Source organism: Trachypithecus francoisi, unplaced genomic scaffold (assembly GCF_009764315.1).
Source record: "Trachypithecus francoisi isolate TF-2019V2 unplaced genomic scaffold, Tfra_2.0 Lachesis_group18, whole genome shotgun sequence".
In the NCBI taxonomy this organism is placed as follows: Eukaryota; Metazoa; Chordata; class Mammalia; order Primates; family Cercopithecidae; genus Trachypithecus; species Trachypithecus francoisi.
Window position 1 is genome coordinate 39,036,894 of NW_022681463.1, and position 18,430 is coordinate 39,055,323.

At 39.0% G+C, this 18,430-nt stretch overlaps 1 long non-coding RNA gene across 1 annotated transcript in view; it reads right to left on the reverse strand.

Annotated features, from left to right (window-relative positions):
• Positions 1–434: 434 nt before the first annotated feature.
• LOC117063674 overlaps positions 435–18,430 on the reverse strand; it is a 44,634-nt gene continuing 26,638 nt past the window's right edge. Inside the window, exons 2-3 of the long non-coding RNA XR_004429029.1 lie at positions 7,173–7,291; positions 435–619 (exon numbers count right to left, since the gene is read on the reverse strand). This is a non-coding gene — a long non-coding RNA (uncharacterized LOC117063674). The remainder of the gene's footprint in view (positions 620–7,172; positions 7,292–18,430) is intronic.

Here is an 18,430-nt window from a genome sequence, read left to right on the forward strand (position 1 = left end):
TGGGAATGTCTACTGGTGGGGAAGTTACTTTGGTATAATGTTGTTCGATTTGGAGCCGAGAGAATTGCTCTCTTTGTCTCTGTTTGTCTCTGCCTCTGTCTCTCTCCTCCCTCCCTCTTTCTCCTGGTATCTCAAAAACTCACTAGTTTGTAAAAGCACATAGTGATACCTAATACTTTCTTTAAAAATGTGTCTTGGCGCAGGGCGCGGTGGCTCACACCTGTAATCCCAGTACTTTGGGAGACCGAGATGGGCCGATCAACTGAGGTCAGGAGTTCGAGACCAGCCTGGCAACATGGTGAAACCGCTTCTCTACTAAAAATACAAAAGTTAGCCGGGCGTGATGGTGGGTGCCTGTAATCCCAGCTACTCTGGAGGCTGAGGCAGGAGAACTGCTTGAAACCAGGAGGTGGAAGTTGCAGTGAGCTGAGATTGCACCATTGCACTCCAGCCTGGATACCAAGAGCAAAACTCTGTCTAAAAAAAAAAAAAAAAACCAAATATATAATAGGGACCTATGTTTTTCTTTTTCATTTTCAAATGCTGAAGTTTTCAGTGAGTCCTTTCTTGTCAATACTGCAGGGTTTCAATCAAACAGCACCTGAAGTCTTTCAAAAACCTGCAAGATTGAAAAAGATTTCAGCCTGTTAGAAAGGGGAATAATAGGTTTCATACACCCTCCACATTCCTATAAATATCTCCTCTTCCCTTGCTGGTAAGAACTATGAAAGCGATGTGGAGGGCGTGGCGGCACAGGGCAGCATGAAGGGGAAGAGGAACTAGCATTTTGTGGGTTCTGCTGATTTACTGACTATCCCAGAACAGTTAGTTGAATCCAAGGAGCCTGTTAACACCATTCCAGCAGTCCCACAGCTGCCTTTGATATTTAGAATTGCGGAGGTTGAGGAAAACCCAGTCCAATTAAGCACGTGGTACTTTAATCAAATAAGGATTAAAAGCAAGCAAAGACAAAAATAGTACCTTTACTGATTTCTGGGAGATAATTAAATCAGACTTACTGCACAGGGAGAGAAAGGACATTATAAGTCTATAAAAGAGGAGACCTTAAATTCTGCAACATTAAGTTAATGCTCCTGCATCAACTAAGCAAAGAAATTCCTTCATTGTTGGGTGATATGTGGAAATCAGGATAGTTAGACGCTATTAAAAAAGATCACAAAAAATGAGCAATAAAATATTGTTAGCAATTTGAACATAATACACTATGTATATATTGAAGAGTAGATAAAATATTCTTTAAACTTGCTGCATAAAATACAAAATTCCTCAACATGGAGAGATGATTCACTCCTCTGCTATTGGAATTCTTGCTGAATAACCCTGTTGCCAATTTCAATTGCTATTCCATTGACAGTAGTAACAAATTCCAAAATACACCAGTGGGTCTGGAGATTTTATAAGTATATATCAAGTGCAGGGATCTCAAGTGTAGAGGGATCTGGCTTATGACACAAAACAACAAGTTGGAAAGGAAAAGGGGAATGAATTTATAATCATCCAGCCTAGGTCATTTTTAAGACTTGTGAATCTAAACCAAAAACGGTTAGATTTTATGTTTGATGAGTACATCTTTTGTCATAATTTTGTTTAGAGAAGGAGTAAGTTGTTATTTAGCTATATTTATGGATAAACATTTTGATTAAATTCAATAGCAATAGGTTGGGTGTGGTGGCTCACACTTGTAATCCTAGCACTTTGGGAGACTGAGGCAGGAGGATCGCCTGAGCCTGGGGAGGTCAAGGGTGTAGTGAGCCAGGATTGTGCCACTGCACTCCAGCCTGGGCAACAAATTTCAGAACACACCAAGTCTGGAGATTATGTGTGTGTGTGTGTGTGTGTATTACATATGTATGTATGTATGTGTATATAAAAATGTATGTGTGTGCATATGTGTGTATACATATACGTTTGCTGCCATTCTCCCCATAATAAAATCCTGAACTTTTCTTCTTTTTCTTTCAAAAAATTTATAATTGCCTCTCTATCTCTACTACCTCTGCTGTGCTCTGGGTCTTCACCAGCTTTCATCTGGACTTGTGAAACTTCCTTCTCTGTGGCCCCTTTGTCACTCACAAAAACTTGTGAAATGTCTTAAAATGATGTCTTCTCAGCTGTTGTCATTTCCCTAGAGAGAGATCCTGGCAAACTTTCTGCCTGAAAATTCAACTTCCCTGGATCCTGTTTACTCACTGATTAAGAGAATGCATCTTCCCATATATACTAATTGCCCAGAGTGCAAATACTGATGTGTTCTTATTCAGGGTTTATTTCATAAGTAGCAGTAACAGTCAGTGTCCATGGGTTGTAGGCAACAGAAACTGACTTTGGGTAATGATATGGTTTAGCTGTGTCCCCACCCAAATCTCATCTTCAATTGTAGTGCCAATAATCTCCAGGTCCCATGGGAAGAACCAGATGGAGATAATTGAATCACGGGGGTGGTTTCCTCTATCCTGTTTTCATGATAGTGAGTTAGTTCTTACGCGATCTGATGGTTTTATCACGGGCTTCCTACTTCACTGGGCACTCATTCTCCTTCCTGCCGCCATACGAAGATGGACATGTTTGCTTCCCCTTCCATCATGATTATGTTTCCTGAGGTCTTCCTCAGCCATGCTGAACTGTGAGTCAATTAAGCCTCTTTCCTTTATGAATTACCCAGTCTCGGGTATGTCTTTATTAGCAGCGTGAGAATGGACTAATACAGGTAATTTAAGAAGAAGGGAATCTCCTGGGAGGCAGGCACCTGGATCTGTTGTTGCAGCAAGACTATTTAATTAAAAAATATCATTCTCCAAAAGACAGTTGTGTCCTATAGGAAGGAGAAGTGGATGCTGAGTTGTCAAACTATTAAACAGAAATACATACAACTATTCTAAGAATAAATACTTACGTATTTTTATTTGATTTATATATATTAGATTGGTGCAAAAGTAATTGTGATTTTTGCCATTAAAAGTAATGGCAAAACTCCAGTTACTTTTGCACCAATACATTTGTGTGTATACACATATCTATGCCACTTTTTTTTTTTTTGAGACAGAGTCTGGCTCTGTCACCCAGGATGCAGTTCAGTGGCGTGATCTTGGCTCAGTGCAACCTCCGCCTCCTGGGTTCAAGCGATTCTCCTGCCTCAGCCTCCTGAGTAGCTAGGACCACAGGCACCACCATGCCTGGCTAATTTTTATATTTTTAGTAGAGACAGGGTGTCACCATGTTGACCAGGATGGTCTCGATCTCCTGACCTCGTGGTCTGCCTGCCTTGGCCTCCCAAAGTGCTGGGATTACAGGCGTGAGCCACCGCCCCTTTTAAAAATGGTATCTTGCCATGATAGTGCTGAATACCTCATTATCAAAGTCTTAGATTTGATATGGCTTTTGAAGGGCATGAAACACTTATTTGAAGATTATTTTCTGGAGATAATTTTCTCTAACTGGAATGATTTCCTTTTTAGGATCTAGCTTGGAAGGAATGAGGGTAATGCTCTGAATCAAAAGCACATCTGTTGATTTATGGAGTGCTTCACTAGTGACTTGGATATAAACAGATCATTAATTTCACAATGATTGAAAAGGTGGATGAAAATGCATAGACAGAGAAAGTGAGAGGGGGTTGAAATTACAGCTCTTACCACAAAAATCATAACTATGAGGCAATGTACATGTTAATCAGCTGGGTTTAACCACTCCACAGTGTATATATACATTTCATCATGTTGTATATCATAAATACATACAACTTTATCTATCAATTCAAAATAAATTTGGAAAAAGAAATTACAGCAGGATCGCTGGTCTTTGGACATATTCAGGGAAGGGATCTCAAATGTAGAGGGGTCTGGCTTATGATACAAAACAGGAAGTTGGAAAGGAAAAGGGGAATGAATTTGTAATCTAAACTAAAAACTGTCAGGTTTTATGCTTGATGAGTACATCTTTTGTCTTAATTTTGTTTAGAGAAGGAGTGAGTTGTTACTTAGTTATATTTGTGGATAAGCATTTTCATCAAATTCAATAGAAATAGTCTGGGTGTGGTGGCTCATGCCTGTAATTCCAGTACTTTGGGAGGCCCAGGCAGGAGGATCACTTGAGCCCAGAAATTCAAGACCAGCCTGGACAACATGGCAAAACCTCGTCTCTACAAAAAAAAATACACAAATTAGTCAGGTGTGATGGCCTGCGCCTATAGTCCTAGCTGCTCAGGAGGTTGACGTGGGAGGATCACCTGAGCCTGAGGAGGTTGAGGCTGCAGTAAGCCAGGATCATGCCACTGCACGCCAGCTGAGGCAAAAGAGTGGAACTCTGTCTCAAAAACAAACAAACAAAAAACCAGCAAAAAACCCAAATTCCATAGAATTTGGTGTTTATTTAATTAAAAAGTGGGATTATCACATTTTAAGTCAATATACAAATACACTCAAGAGGCCTGCCTTTTTTTTTCTTCAAAAAGTGAGTACTGTTAAAGTACGTCCTAGTAATTTATAAAACACTGACATTTATGATTAAAAAACCCTCTTACACTTCTATGTTTTGAATTCTGATATTTTTTATTAGTGGCTTGATCTGTTATTACTGATACACATTCTCTGTGAACTACGTTTGCTTTTAGTATAAGAGAATGGACATTTCAAAGCTACTAGTAGAGTTAACTATTATTTAAGTGGATAAGCAAAAAGAAGTTTACTTTGTGTAATTTCCTCTTAAATCCAATAAAGTTGTGGCTTTATTTTATTTTATTTTTTTACAATTCTGCCACGATAGTGTTCAGCTGAGGTCAGTCTCTGTTTTCCTTAGTTGTCCAATGGTGAATATTACTTTACCACCTCCAAGGCTGACTGTGTATGTAAGAATTACAGGACGGTCTACTCTCAGCTGTTGCCTTAGTGATATGGGACTTTATGAGCTTGCCAATCATTTAAAAACTAAAGCAGGAAGTGAATAGTAATGTGTTTGGTCTCCAAGGTGAAAAGTCAACAGACTCCACATTACTGTAATTTTCTTAATGACTGAATCTTTAGCCATAGCATTAACATATGTTGTGTAGTTTTGTTGTTGTTGTTGTTGTTGTTTGTTGTTGTTTTGAGAAGGAGTTTCACTTTCGTTACCCAGCCTGGAATACAGTGGCGTAATCTCTGCTCACTGCAACCTCCACCTCATGGGTTCAAGCGATTCTCCTGCCTCGGCCTTCCAAGTAGCTGGAATTACAGGCATGTGCCACCATGCCTGGCTAATTTCTGTATTTTTAGTAGAGACAGGGTTTCACCATGTTGGTCAGGCTGGTCTCAAACTCCTGACCTCAGGTGATCCACCCACCTCAGCCTCCCAAAGTGCTGGGATTAAGGACATGAGCCACCGTGCCTGGCTTTTTTTTTTTTTTTTTAAGATGGAGTTTTGCTCTTTTGCCCAGACTGGAGTGCAGTGGTGTGATCTCAGCTCACTGCAACCTCTGCCTCCTGGGTTCAACTGATTCTCCTGCCTCAACCTTCCAAGTAGCTGGGATTATAGGCACCTGCCACCATGCCCGACTAATTTTTGTATTTTTTAGTACAGATGGGGTTTCACCATGTTGTTCAGGCTGGTGTCGAACTCCTGACCTCAGGTGATCCACCCACCTCAGCCTCCTAAAGTGCTGGGATTACAGGTGTGAGCCATTGCACCTGGCCCTGTTGTGTAGTCTTGAAAGCAGCAGTGCATAAACAGAAATGAGGACTTTTCAAACAAAATCTTAATCAAGGAACTTTAATGTCGGGATAATAGCTCTCTGGGACCTGGGTGAGGTCTGGTGGAGAAACTGCTGGACCAGAAAGAGGACTTAATCATGGGAGAGAGCTTGTGTGAGAGACAAGCTAGGATGTTTTACCTTGGATAAGGTGGGCAGGGCTTCTCTCTCTGCGTTTCCTGCTATGGTCCTACTCCCTCGGTTCCCTCTCACTCCTCCCAAGTTCCTTAGAAGCCTCCATCTATGGGGGTGCTTGCTAAAGCTGGGCTTAAAGGCTTTTCTTTGATTATTCTTACTGAATCTCCCTGGAGTAGGCTAATATTATCAACATTTTACAGATGAAGGAATTAATGTCACTAGCCCACAATTATAAAGAAAATGGCACAGCAGAGATTGGAAAATTGTTCTGTGCTTAGTTACCTAAAAAAGGCTCATAATATTCATGTGATTAACCCCAGAGTAAGTGGTATGAAGGTTCAGAAATATCTGGAAAATTTCAGAAGGAAAACTGTCCCCCTACCTCCATGCAATTTTTTCCCTTTCTTTTTTTCTAAAAAAAATTTCAGTGGGAGACTTCCTCATGCTTTCAAAAAACGAGAAAGAAAAATTTTTCTCCCTTTTTTCCCATCAAACATTTTAAAAATAGGTTTTTATATCTCAACCCAGATAAAGTGGAAAATTGGTTATTATTCTGAGATCCAGTATTTCGAGGGTCCTGTACACACACTTAAAACAGTATCCGGAGTCAGGGTTCTGCAGCAAGAAGCAGAAGGAGGTGTGGCCACCAGCAGATGCTAAGTGAACCCTGTGGTGTTCATGTGTCATCAGCAGCATATAATGGCCTCTCCCTATCACAGTTCACTGAGGCCATGAGGAAGGTTGATTGCTGGGCAGTGCCCTGGTGCTGTGTCCTTTAGGACACATGTTTGCAGCCATCTTAGGAACTTTCTTCCCCTCTGACTGTTTCTTTTGCTTATATCACTTGTCAAAATCTAAGGCAAGTAGAAGCAGAAGTTAACTTTGTAGCCAGGCATGGTGGCTCACACCTGTAATCCAAGCACTTTGGGAGGCCAAGGCAGGAGGATCAATTGAGCCCAGGAGTTGAAGACCAGCCTGGACAACGTAGGGAGATCCCATCTCTACCCCCCGCCAAAAAAAAAAAAAAAAAGACAGGCTTGGTTGTATGTGCCTGTATTCCCAGCTACTGGGGGTGGGGGTGTGGGGGTGGCACGGAGGTGGGAGGATTGCTTGAGCCTGGGAGGTTCAGGCTCCAAGGAGCTATGTTTGTGCCATAGCATTCTAGCCTATGTGACCGAGCCAGACCCTGAAAACAAAAAAGTTAACTTTTGTAATGTTAGACCTCACAAATGGGACGCTGTGGCAAATGCTGAAGCATATAGTATACTGAATCAATTGTTGATTTATTTCTTACCTTAAGTCTATCTGGCACTTAGGTGAGCTTCATCACATCACACGTCTCCAAGCCTCAGTGACCTCATCGGTGAAATGGAGCCCATTTTCCTGGTATTGGCAGGATGTTTTGAAGTATAACTGAGTTAAGAGAGGCAAAGGTGCTATATACAGCAGAAGCTAGATCTATGTTGGACACTTTGGTCTGACCTGGGATTATAACTCGGGCTTTTCAGACGAGGTTAGGATTCCACTTTTTGGCGTTGCATTTTAGCATCAGCTATCTACATAACAACATAGAAAAGTTCTGACAGAGCAGCACGGTGTTTGGAACTCAGATCTTATGTTTCATAGTTGATCAGTACTCCAATCTCTCCCAGTCTGTGAAACCTTCACAAAATTACTTAAAAACAGCATCTCAGATTCTGTTTGTAAAAGCATCACTTAGTCACCTAGGGCGTAATAAATTGAAAGTTGTAGGGCTTAGAAAATGATCAGGTGTTAAGAGAAGCACAGAATGTACTATCATGTTTTGAAGGTTAATAAGCTTTTCCTGTTTCTGCTTTTTTTTTCTCTATAGCATTTTACCATCTCACGTGAGGCTGCTTCTCCAGATGAAGCCGAGATTGAAATGTCACACCGGCAGGATCAATTAGATGATGTAGAATAGAGAGGCATTTGCTACCTGACCTGAATCCACAGGGCAAGAATGATTGAATGGAGGAGATTGGATATAGGGAGACTCAAAGGTAGAGGCAATCAGTTGAGCATAGTTTAAACAGACACAAAGCAGTATAAATGGTAACTTAAGACAAAAAAATCTTCAGGATGAGTGTTTATTATGGGGTATACTTGTTCACTTATTGAATTCTGAGAGACTGCAAAATGAAATAAACACCTGTTACAAAAAGAAATAGTAGGAAAAGGAAGCAGGCATGTTTTTTGGAAATTCTAAATTTTTGTATCACTTAACAAAAGTGACAAGGAGAAAGATGCAAAATATATTCAGGCTGTAGACTGTCCTATGGAGAAGACAGTAGATGACGTGACTAGGCAACATGATAGTTGTCTTCCTGTAGTTGAAGTCTTGTCATTGCAAGAAAGGTTAGACATATTTTGGTAGGAATGGCGGGGGGGGGGTTTGACTTAGTATAAGGAGTGGTTTTCCAATGTTTGAAACTTGACAAGCATTGTTGGAGCAGCTTTGCCCAGCTCCCTGTTGCTGGATCAGTGGATATGTACTGTTGCAGAAGGATTCTTGCATTGAATGAGAGAATCTCAGTCACCCCTCTAACTTGCCTTCTCTAGAGCTTTAAATCACCTTGGAGAGGTTTGAAATGTTTTGCAGCTTGTTCAGGTTCAGACCTGAATGAGCTTTGAGGCTCCTTAGGCTTTGATAGAATGATACTTCTCAACAGCATATATACACATTGTAGGCCTGGGAATGGTTGCTGGTATATTTAGATTATGGGCAGCTGGTGTTAGCTAAGACATTTATTGGATTAGTCATCCCTAGTAACAATGATATGAAGTGTTTCTCCCTGATTGTGAGCTGATATCTGTTATGTTGACTCTTTCAGTTTTATATTTATTTTTCTTTTCCATTCAAACACAGCTTAACGTGAAATCTTCTGGTTGGGAATCTGCTTCCCACGATAAAGCACTATTTTTCTAGAGTCCACTGGTTGGTTCTATTTATGGATTTCAATTTTGGGACATCAATTTATCATAGCTGTGGAAAACTAGCAGAAGGCTCAGAGTAAAGCCATGGAAACCATGGAAGGACTAGGAAAACAAAATGAGAACATGTATTTTGGAGAGGTAAGGTAGAAGATCGAGTTTACACCTTTCTTGGCAAGCCATTTCTCCTAGTGCAGCTATTTAAATACATATACATACATAGATGTTGATTAGCAGGTATAGAACCAACTGTGGTCTACTCATTTGTGAAGGCTAATGTAGAGGATATCTTCTATCAAGACATGAGCATGAGCACCAAGATGTTCCCATAGCAGGCACTCTACTTTAACAAATCTTCATGGCTTAAATTGCGTTCCATGTTAGTTCTAATATGAACATCATACTGCCAGTGAAGGTCATTAAACTTTAAAGCGTGTTCCCAAGCAACAGTGTGGCATCTTCATTTGAGAACATATTTTAAACTGGGTAGCTAATTATCTATTTAGAAGAAAAGCAGAGGAATAATTCTGAGTATGTTGTAAGGACTCATAGAGTTCTTCATTTCACTCATGTTTTGCTTGCATGTAAGCAAAGCACCAAATCCATAGTTCAAGGGTGAAGTAACACATATATAAAAGATGACTACATAGAAATAATTTTCTCATTGGAAATCTGTTTTCCTCCAATCAAAAAGAATGTGATAGTCTTACGTCTGCATGATAAAAATTCCCGACAAAAATGATCATCTATATTGCTGACAGTGCCTAGCATGTATAATAACCTGTTGTAGTTTGATTTGGGGACAAAGAGGATCGACTATAAATGCGGGTTTTCTTTAAAAAGCTACTGCATGTAAGACATACTGTTTCAGAACAAATAATGTCAATAGGAATTAATAATTTCAAGTTGGAATATAATTATAATTATACAGTTAGAGAAACTTTCAGTTCCTTTGTTTCTGGCTAATGAGTTCTAAGGCAGATATTTGGTGGTCACCTCCCCAGTATCCATTACTTCCCTTCTATGACCTCGGGGTAGGGAGGATTGACTTCCCTCCCTTCTCAGCTGGGAAGCTTAGGTGGTGTTGACGCCACCACATGCCCTTAGGTGCAGGCTCTGATTGGCTTGTTCTAGTCATATCCCAGCCTCCCTGTCCACCCGAGAAGAGCATGTAACAAAGTCATGCTAATGAGAATGTGAATCCAGAGAAGACTTTTTCTCTGGAAAGAGATGTAAAGGTGTGAAGGCTGAAACTGCTGCATTTTGCTACTAGGAGGGAGAGCCCAGATCCTGTGAAGATGAAGCTGACCAGCTCTCCATTCTTTAGTTTCCTCCTCTTTAAAATGGGGATGACATAGTACTTTCTTTTACATGTGTTGTGAAATTAAGTTGGTTACCTTATGTAAGATGCTTAGAATATTAAGCACTCAATAAATAATAAAAATGTTTATTCTCCTTCCCCAGAACCAATATAATAATTCTTTCAAACTGAGTCATCTGATTAATTACATTAATTTTTTGAATTAATTTTTTTCCTATTGGCTATATATACAAGCAATCGCTGCAAAATCTTGATTGCCTTTTATTCCACAGAATTGGCTTTGCTAGTAATAGAGTCATGTTAGCATTTAAACTATATAAACATAGTTATGGTGGTGTTTTAACATTAAACTTTGAGTCTGGTCTTTGAAGAGCCATCTCTGAATTTCTAGGACCTCCAAAGTATCCTGATTCTTCCTTTCCAAACCCTCAGCTCTGTCTAGGAATAGTTTTGCAGAACCTTAGCAGTGAGAAGGAAGAGTTGTGATGCTGATTCCCAAGGCAGAGTATGAAGTGATTATATTTTCAAATGATAATTAACCTGAGGGCATCTGTTGAGCTCAGTTAAGGCCTGAGCTAATAGAAGTCTGCAGATGCCTGTGTTTAGAAGGCCAGAACTGTACACAGTTGCTTCCGTGCTGTTCTTACTGTCCTAGTAATGTTTATTCCTCTAATATTCATGCTTTTTGCTTATTACCTTGAAGATAAGATTTACAGAGATAGAGAATAATGGTTAGAATTGATTCTAGAAGTTATAAATAATAGATTTTCCCTTGAAAAGCAAGGATTCCATTTTAGTAAGAAACTTGTCAAGTTTTTGGTTAAATGTGACAGGACAAAGACATCTAATAGTTTATAGATACTCTCATAGTGCCGTGTGAAAGAGATAGAAGCAATGTAAAGATATGTACATTTAGACCAAGAAGGGTCTAAAACATCACTTGCCTGTGGTTGGAAGAGTGGGATTGGAGAGGATGAGACACGAGGAGGAATGTCCAGGTTTTTACTCTGTGTACATCTGTATGATTTGACGTTTATTTTATAGTGAATTCATGTATTACTTGTATAATTTTAAGAAATTACCCTTGACATGTCAATACTTCCACCCAAGTTGAGTTATACTTTCTAAGATTAATTGTTTAGATCAGATTATAGTAATCATTCCAGGTATTTATACTTGAGCCAATTGATGATTCAGATGAATTCAGACTTCATTAAACTTAAATGCTGGGTATACAGCTGACTCCTTATTTATGTCTGGTATATTACATAACTTAATGTTTCTGAAAGGCCATCTTGCCTTTCTCTTTTTTTGAGCACCCTCCTGGTCTCCTGGTTTTCCATACAGCAGATATTTGGGTTGCATTTACATCTGCAATGAATATTTTGCCTGAGAGGTTTGTTCTGATATAAAACAGTATGTTAGATTTCCTGAATATTTATGACTTTGAGCTTTCACCAGTTCCTGCTGAATGAGAATCACTTGCCTTGTGAGTGGAACTTTGCAGTAACCTCACACTCACAGCAATTAGAACTTGCTGCTGCAGTTGGATCTGGCCGCTGATGAAAAGTAGAAATTTTAAGCTGGATGGGCCTTTAGGGTCATTCATCCTAATCTTTCAGTTCATTTATGGGGAGAAAGAGGCCCAGGGAGCTCAGAGGAATTTTCAAGGTCCCTGTATTTGGGGTAGATGAGAGTTAGAAGATAGTCCTGGCTCATTCTGCTTCCTGCCACAAGATGTGGTGAGGAGTCATCCAGAATTCAGCCTGCTTGCTAAGTTTGGATCCTGGAAGCCGGAAACAAAGTTGAACCATGTGGGATTTGGGGAATCCAGAAGATAGGAAGTGAAATTAGTGGAGTAGAATATGGTGCAAATAAATGATAAAATGCAGGCTTAAACTGAGGAATATCCAACATCTGTATAGTAGTTAGAAAAGATGATTTTTTTTTCTGCTTGTAAAAATATATACTGCATTTAGAAAATTCCTGAAAGTACAGAAAAGAAAATCAAAATTACTCCTGATTCCACTGCCAAGAAATGATTAAGACTGATATTTTGGGCAGGGGATGGTGGCTCATGCCTGTAATCCCAGCACTTTGGGAGGCTGAGGTGGGTGGATCACGAGGTCAGGAGATCAAGACCATCCTGGCTAACATGGTGAACCCCGTCTGTACTAAAAATACAAAAAATTAGCTGGGTGTGGTGGCATGCACCTGTAGTCCCAGCTACTTGGGAGGCTGAGGCAGGTGAATCACTTTAACCTGGGTGGCGAAGGTTGCAGTGAGCCGAGATCGCACCACTGCCCTCCAGCCTGGGCAACAGAGCAAGACTCTGTCTCAATAAAAAAGGGAAAAAAAAGACTGATGTTTTGGGATTGTTTTTTAAAAATGTGTACACACATCAAATCAGATCATATTGCATACATAATGTTTTTTATGTAATATTATATGATGAGGCCAGGCGTGGTGGCTCATGCCTGTAATCCCAGGACTTCGGGAAGCCGTGGCAGGCTGATCCCTTGAGGTCAGGAGTTCGAGACCAGCCTGGCCAACACAGTGAAGGTCCATCTCTACTAAAAATACAAACATTTGCTAGATATGATGGTGTGTGCCTGTAATCCCAGCTACTCAGGAGGCTGAGGCACGAGAACTGCTTGAACCCAAGAGGTGGAGGTTGCAGTGACTCAAGATTGCACCACTGCACTCTAGCCTGTGTGACAGAGTGAGGCTGTCTCAAAAAATATATATAAATCTGTATATATATTATGACATTTGCCTGTATCATTGAGTATTCTGCAAAAATAAGGGGATTTTTAAATGGCTAAATCTCAGATTAGAAAAATCATTTGAAGTGGAACCATTGGAGCTGGATAATGTGGAATGAATCTGATAGAGAATTAAAAGGAAAGGGTCTAAGGTTTGATGCTGCAATCTGAGAGACATCAGCCTGGAATGAGTAGTGACAACAGCAGTGGAAAGCTGCCAGTCCACTGCAAGCGGCAACATGATGTAGTTTAGAGGCAGGTGAAAGAAAGTCAATTCAAAGCCACATGCTTAAGACAATGTAACAGTCTCTCATTTTGTTCTCTTCCATTAACATGCATTTATCACGCAAAACAATGTTTAGGCCACAGGCTGGCCACTCCAGGCTGCCACTAGGTAAAGCCCTCATCCCCCAAGTGGAAGTGACTCAGATACATAACCATGCTTTGGAATTCAGGCCTTAATTATCCAGCCCACGATGTCTTCCTTTGACACACAGTCAGCTGCATGTGACACTTCTCCCAGAAGCAGGGTAATTAAAGGAGGAAGAGGTAAAATTAAAAATAGTCTAGTATGTCCCTTCTTAATCAGTTTTGCTAAAAAGGTGCGATGAAGAATGAGGTAAAGTCTTTGAAGTGCTTGGCTTTGTTTAGTTAATGTATTCCCATTGCCATCGGTAACTGGGAGCCTGCCAAGCAGGAAACATGACCATCACCTCAAAGATGAAAGTCAAATCCAGGATCAAGGCCTGTTTATCATCTGTGGCTGTGAGGCAGCTTAAATGATTAGAGAGGGGACCACTTCTGAAAAGTGCTGAGAGAATGCGGTTGGGACACAGATGAAGTCCAGCCCTTCCTAGTGCTCTGGGCTTAATATGCCTTTCTTTCCCTGTTTCCCCATTTCTACAGATTGTGAGTATATTAATCATTAAAGAAGCTAATCATACCTCGTTCCAATGAATGAAACAGAATTCAGGTAGGGAGCATAGTAATGATTACAGGAAATGTTCCTCAGTCTGATAAATACTCACAAGATACAGAGAGCAATAAAGATCCACGGTCCCTTTGCTTTCTCTGTGTTTTCCTTGTGGGTTGGGTTGATGAGTCTGTTGCCAGCAGGGTATCGTTTCCTCCTGTGCAGAAATGCCAAATTTGCAGCTCTTGGTGGATGAGCTGGGAATGTGATTTCTTCCTTTCTCCAGTAATTTTCTGCCTGCCTGCATGAAATGCTAATGAATGTCTCACACATGATGAAGCAATGAAATATAGCCTTATTTTACTATTTTTGGCAGATTCTGACTTTAGAAGGTCTAGGTCTTAATGTAACAGTGACAAGATAGTGTTAGCAGACCCTTCTCCCCCTTCGTGCAAATTTGTACTCTGTATGATCTGCTCCCTGTGCAGACCTGATGAATCGTGTCACTGATTTGAGGCGAGTTCTGTGTTTCTGTGACATCCTCTGCATCCCATCTTATTCCACCATGCCTTCATGTCCAAATCTCTGGAAAACGTCTAGCTCCAAGAAAAATAAGTTCTGAACTTGAATCTCAGACCAATTCAGACAATTATTATTAGTTGTAGATGAGTAGCATTCATGCCAGGTCTTACTTATTAATTAACTAGTGGGGGGGGATAGGGCATAAATAGGGAGTTGAACACACTTATGGGATGCAGTTAAATGCCTAAATAATTTTATGATTACACTATCAAATGAATTGACTTGTAGGAGGGACTGAAGTGAAAACAGAGCTTCTGGTAATCAAATTTTAATTGAGGCTCTTGACTGATTGATAGTGCCAGTGGGAGAGCTTAATTTAGGCACGGTATCCTTCATTTGTGGAATCGATTGGTGGTACTCTGATACTCTGGTCACATCTGCAGGAAGGCCACCCGCAGAGTCTGTGAGTGACAGAAGACTGCTTGAGGCACAAGGGCAGAAATAGATAAGAGATGCTGGTTTGAGGGAGGGCTGTCAGCATTGACTGATGAGGAGCACACACAGGTGATGTTGGGGTTCACCCTGCTTCCCATTTGCAACCCAAGGCTGCTTGTGGTAGTTGAACATAGTTTATTTTGAGCGTAGAAGAGTGAGAGAGACAAAAGAGGAGAAAGATGGGGTTTGTAAGTGCAATAAAACTTGGATCCAGGGCAGAGAGGAAAGACTGCCTGGGGATATATTCCTCAGTATGAATCCAGCTGATTCAGGTCCCCCGGGTTCTGGGGTTTAATTCAGACCCCTTGTCTTCTATTTCTGTCTATTGTCACCTTTTGCTGTCCTCATTCATCTTCTCCATGACCTTAGAAATTCTAGTGTTTGATCTGAAAGGTATAATCTGAAAGTCCATGGCTCAAAATATGTCAACGAAAAGGCCCTTTGATCACTAATATATCCAGGAAAAGATATGTTTCCTTTCTGTGTCTTGGTTTCTGTCATGTAGGAAAGAACTCAAAAGATATCACAATGGATAAATAACTTAGAAATATACTAGGTCTGCTGTAGAACTGATTTCAGAAAAAGCCTAGAGCAGTGACTGGAAATAAGTATAACCATTAAGAAAGATGAGTTGGGAAAGTGCTTTATTTTTCTGAAACAGTGTCATTATCTGGAGAAAAAAAATAATGAATTACCATTTGTGGCTAGAATAGCAAAGGCCAAGAAAGTATAATTGAAGATTATAAAAGTGTGAAGACTCTAGATTGGGTTGACATGCACTGGCCCAATCTAGGAACACAAGCTTGTGAACCTAGAGAACGTACCTCTCATAGAAAAGGAAGAATTTGAAATACAAACGGACTTTAACAAAAGGCTTAGATAAATAACAATAATGGGCTATAAAGGGTGGTTAAAAGTGCCTGGAGGGTGCATTTTCATTTTCGTGTTTAATTCTAAGTGTTATTTTTTTAACTGATTAAACATACATTCTTTTGTCAATAATATGGAAAACATAAAGAAGAAAATAAAGATTAATTATAATCTCATTTTATAGACTTCTAACATTTTTAGCACTTATTTTTTGTAAGTCAAGGAATTAATTACTAGTATTGTTTTTACATATTTATGGGGTACAATTGCCGGTTTCTTATATGCATATATTATATTGTGAAGACTTCTAACATTTTGATGTATTAACACTTACTTTCCCACAGTATTTTAAAATTATCTTACATCATTTTGACTGTAATTTTGCATTCTGCTTTTATAAGTTATGTAAACCCAAAGAATTCTTCAAATCTTCTAGAAGTAATTTATTTTAAGTGAGATTTTCAGATGTCATTGACTTTGGGGCACTTGCTATTTTACATACTGCTTGGAAAGAAAAAAAGTGTTTCCAATTAAACTGACACAAAGTCTTAATGATAGCTTTGAATGATATTTTTGTTGGTCACACCAGCCTTTTGATGCTTTGACATTTCTTCCGTCTGGTTCAGGGATTTGGCAATAATTTTTCCTTTAGTTGCCTTTCTTGGCATGTAAGAGATGCTTCTTTTGCATAATCCTCAGAAAACAAAATGTAGCACGGCATCATCTACTTAGGTTCATAAACCACGTATGTGATTTGTTGCTTTGGAACAAAATATGGCACAGTGATAATTCGTCCTATGATGAATATTTGCTTCATCAACATAAAATGTACCCACTGAGTCTCTGTTTACATGCTTTTTTTTGTGTACACAAAGACTTTTCATCTCAATGCTGAATCACAGCATTACATTTGAAGACATTTTATTTATTGTATTTAAAAATATTTAATTGACAAAGACTGAATTAACATGATGATTTGATATATGTATACATTGTGTAATGATTACCACCATAAAATTAATAAACACATCCGTCACCATTCATGCTGTACGTTAGATCCTCAGAGCTTATTCAACTCATAACTGAAAGTTTGTACCCTTTGATGAATCTCTCTCCATTTCCCTCATCTACTGGTCCCTGGTAACAACTCTACTCTTTGTGTCTATGAGTTCCACTTTTTTAGGTTCTACATATAAGAGATCATTCACTATTTGTCTTTGCGGCTGGCTTATTTCACTTGTTGCAATGTCCATGTTCATTTATAGTTACAAATGACAAGATTTCCTTCCTTTTAAAGGCTGATTAATATTCTATTACATATACATATATATCTCACATATTCATTATTCATCCACTGATAAACACTTAGGTCGATTCCCTATCAATGCTATTGTGAATAATGCCACAATGAACGTGGAAGTACAGATATCTCTTCGAGATACTGATTTCATTTCCTTTGAGTATATAGCCAGAAGTGAGACTGCTGCATCATAGAGTAGTTCTATGTTTAATTTTTTGAAGAATCTCCATAATGGCTGTGCTAATTTAAATCTCTACCAACAGTGTATAAGGGTTCCCTTTTCTCCACTCCCTTGCCAGCACTTGTTATCTGTTGTCTTTTTCATAATAATCAGGTGTGAGGTGATATCTCATTGTGGTTTTAATTTGCCCTTCTCTGATGACCAGTAATACGGAGCATCTTCTTATATACCTGCTGGTCATTTGCATGTCTTCCTTGAAAAAAAAAAGGCTATTCAGGCTCCTTACCCATATGTAAATTGGGCTTATTATTATTATTATTTTTTGCTATTGAGTTGTGTGAATTTTTTACATATTTTAGATTAACCTCCTATCAGGTTTTTGGTTTGCAAATAGTTTTTTCCATTTCATAGATTATCTTTTAATTTTGTCGATTGTTTCCTCTGCAGAAGTTTTTAGTTCATTGGAATCTGCTTGTTTATTTTTACTTTTGTTGCCTGTGCTTTCAAGGCCATGTCCAAAAAATCATTACTAAGACCAATGTCAAGAAGCTTTTTCCCTATGTTTTCTTTTAGGAGTTTTATGATGTAAAACATTACATTTAAATATTTAATTTATTTCGACTTAATTTTTATGTATGGTTTAAGGCAAGTGTCTAATTTCATTACTTTGCATGTGGATATGCAGTTTTTTCAACACCATCTATTGATGAGACTCTCTTTTCTTCATTGTATGATCTTGGCATCTTGGTCAATAAACAATTGACTGGATATGTGGACTTATTTCTGGCCTCTCTGTTTTGTTCCATTGGTCTATGTGTCTGTTTTTATGCTAGTGCCATACTATTTTGATTACTGTAGCTCTGTAATAGATTTTTAAGTCAGAGAATGCATTTCTCTTGGCTTTGTTCTTTTTGTTCAAGATAGCTACTTGGGGACTTTTGTGGTTCCATACAAATTTTAGAATTGTTTTTTCTATTTTTTAAAAAAAGTCATTGGAATTTTGATAGGAATTATATTTAATCTGTAGATTACTTTGGGTAGTATGGATATTTTTAACAATATTAATTCCTCCAATCCATGAACAAAGGGTATCTTTTATTTGTGTCTTCTTCAATTTCTTCCATTAATGTTTTACAGTTTTAGTATAGAGCTCGTTCACCTCCTTGGTTAAATTTTTCCTAAGTATTTTATTTTATGTTTTGAAGGTCTTATAAACGTCATTGTTTTCTTGAT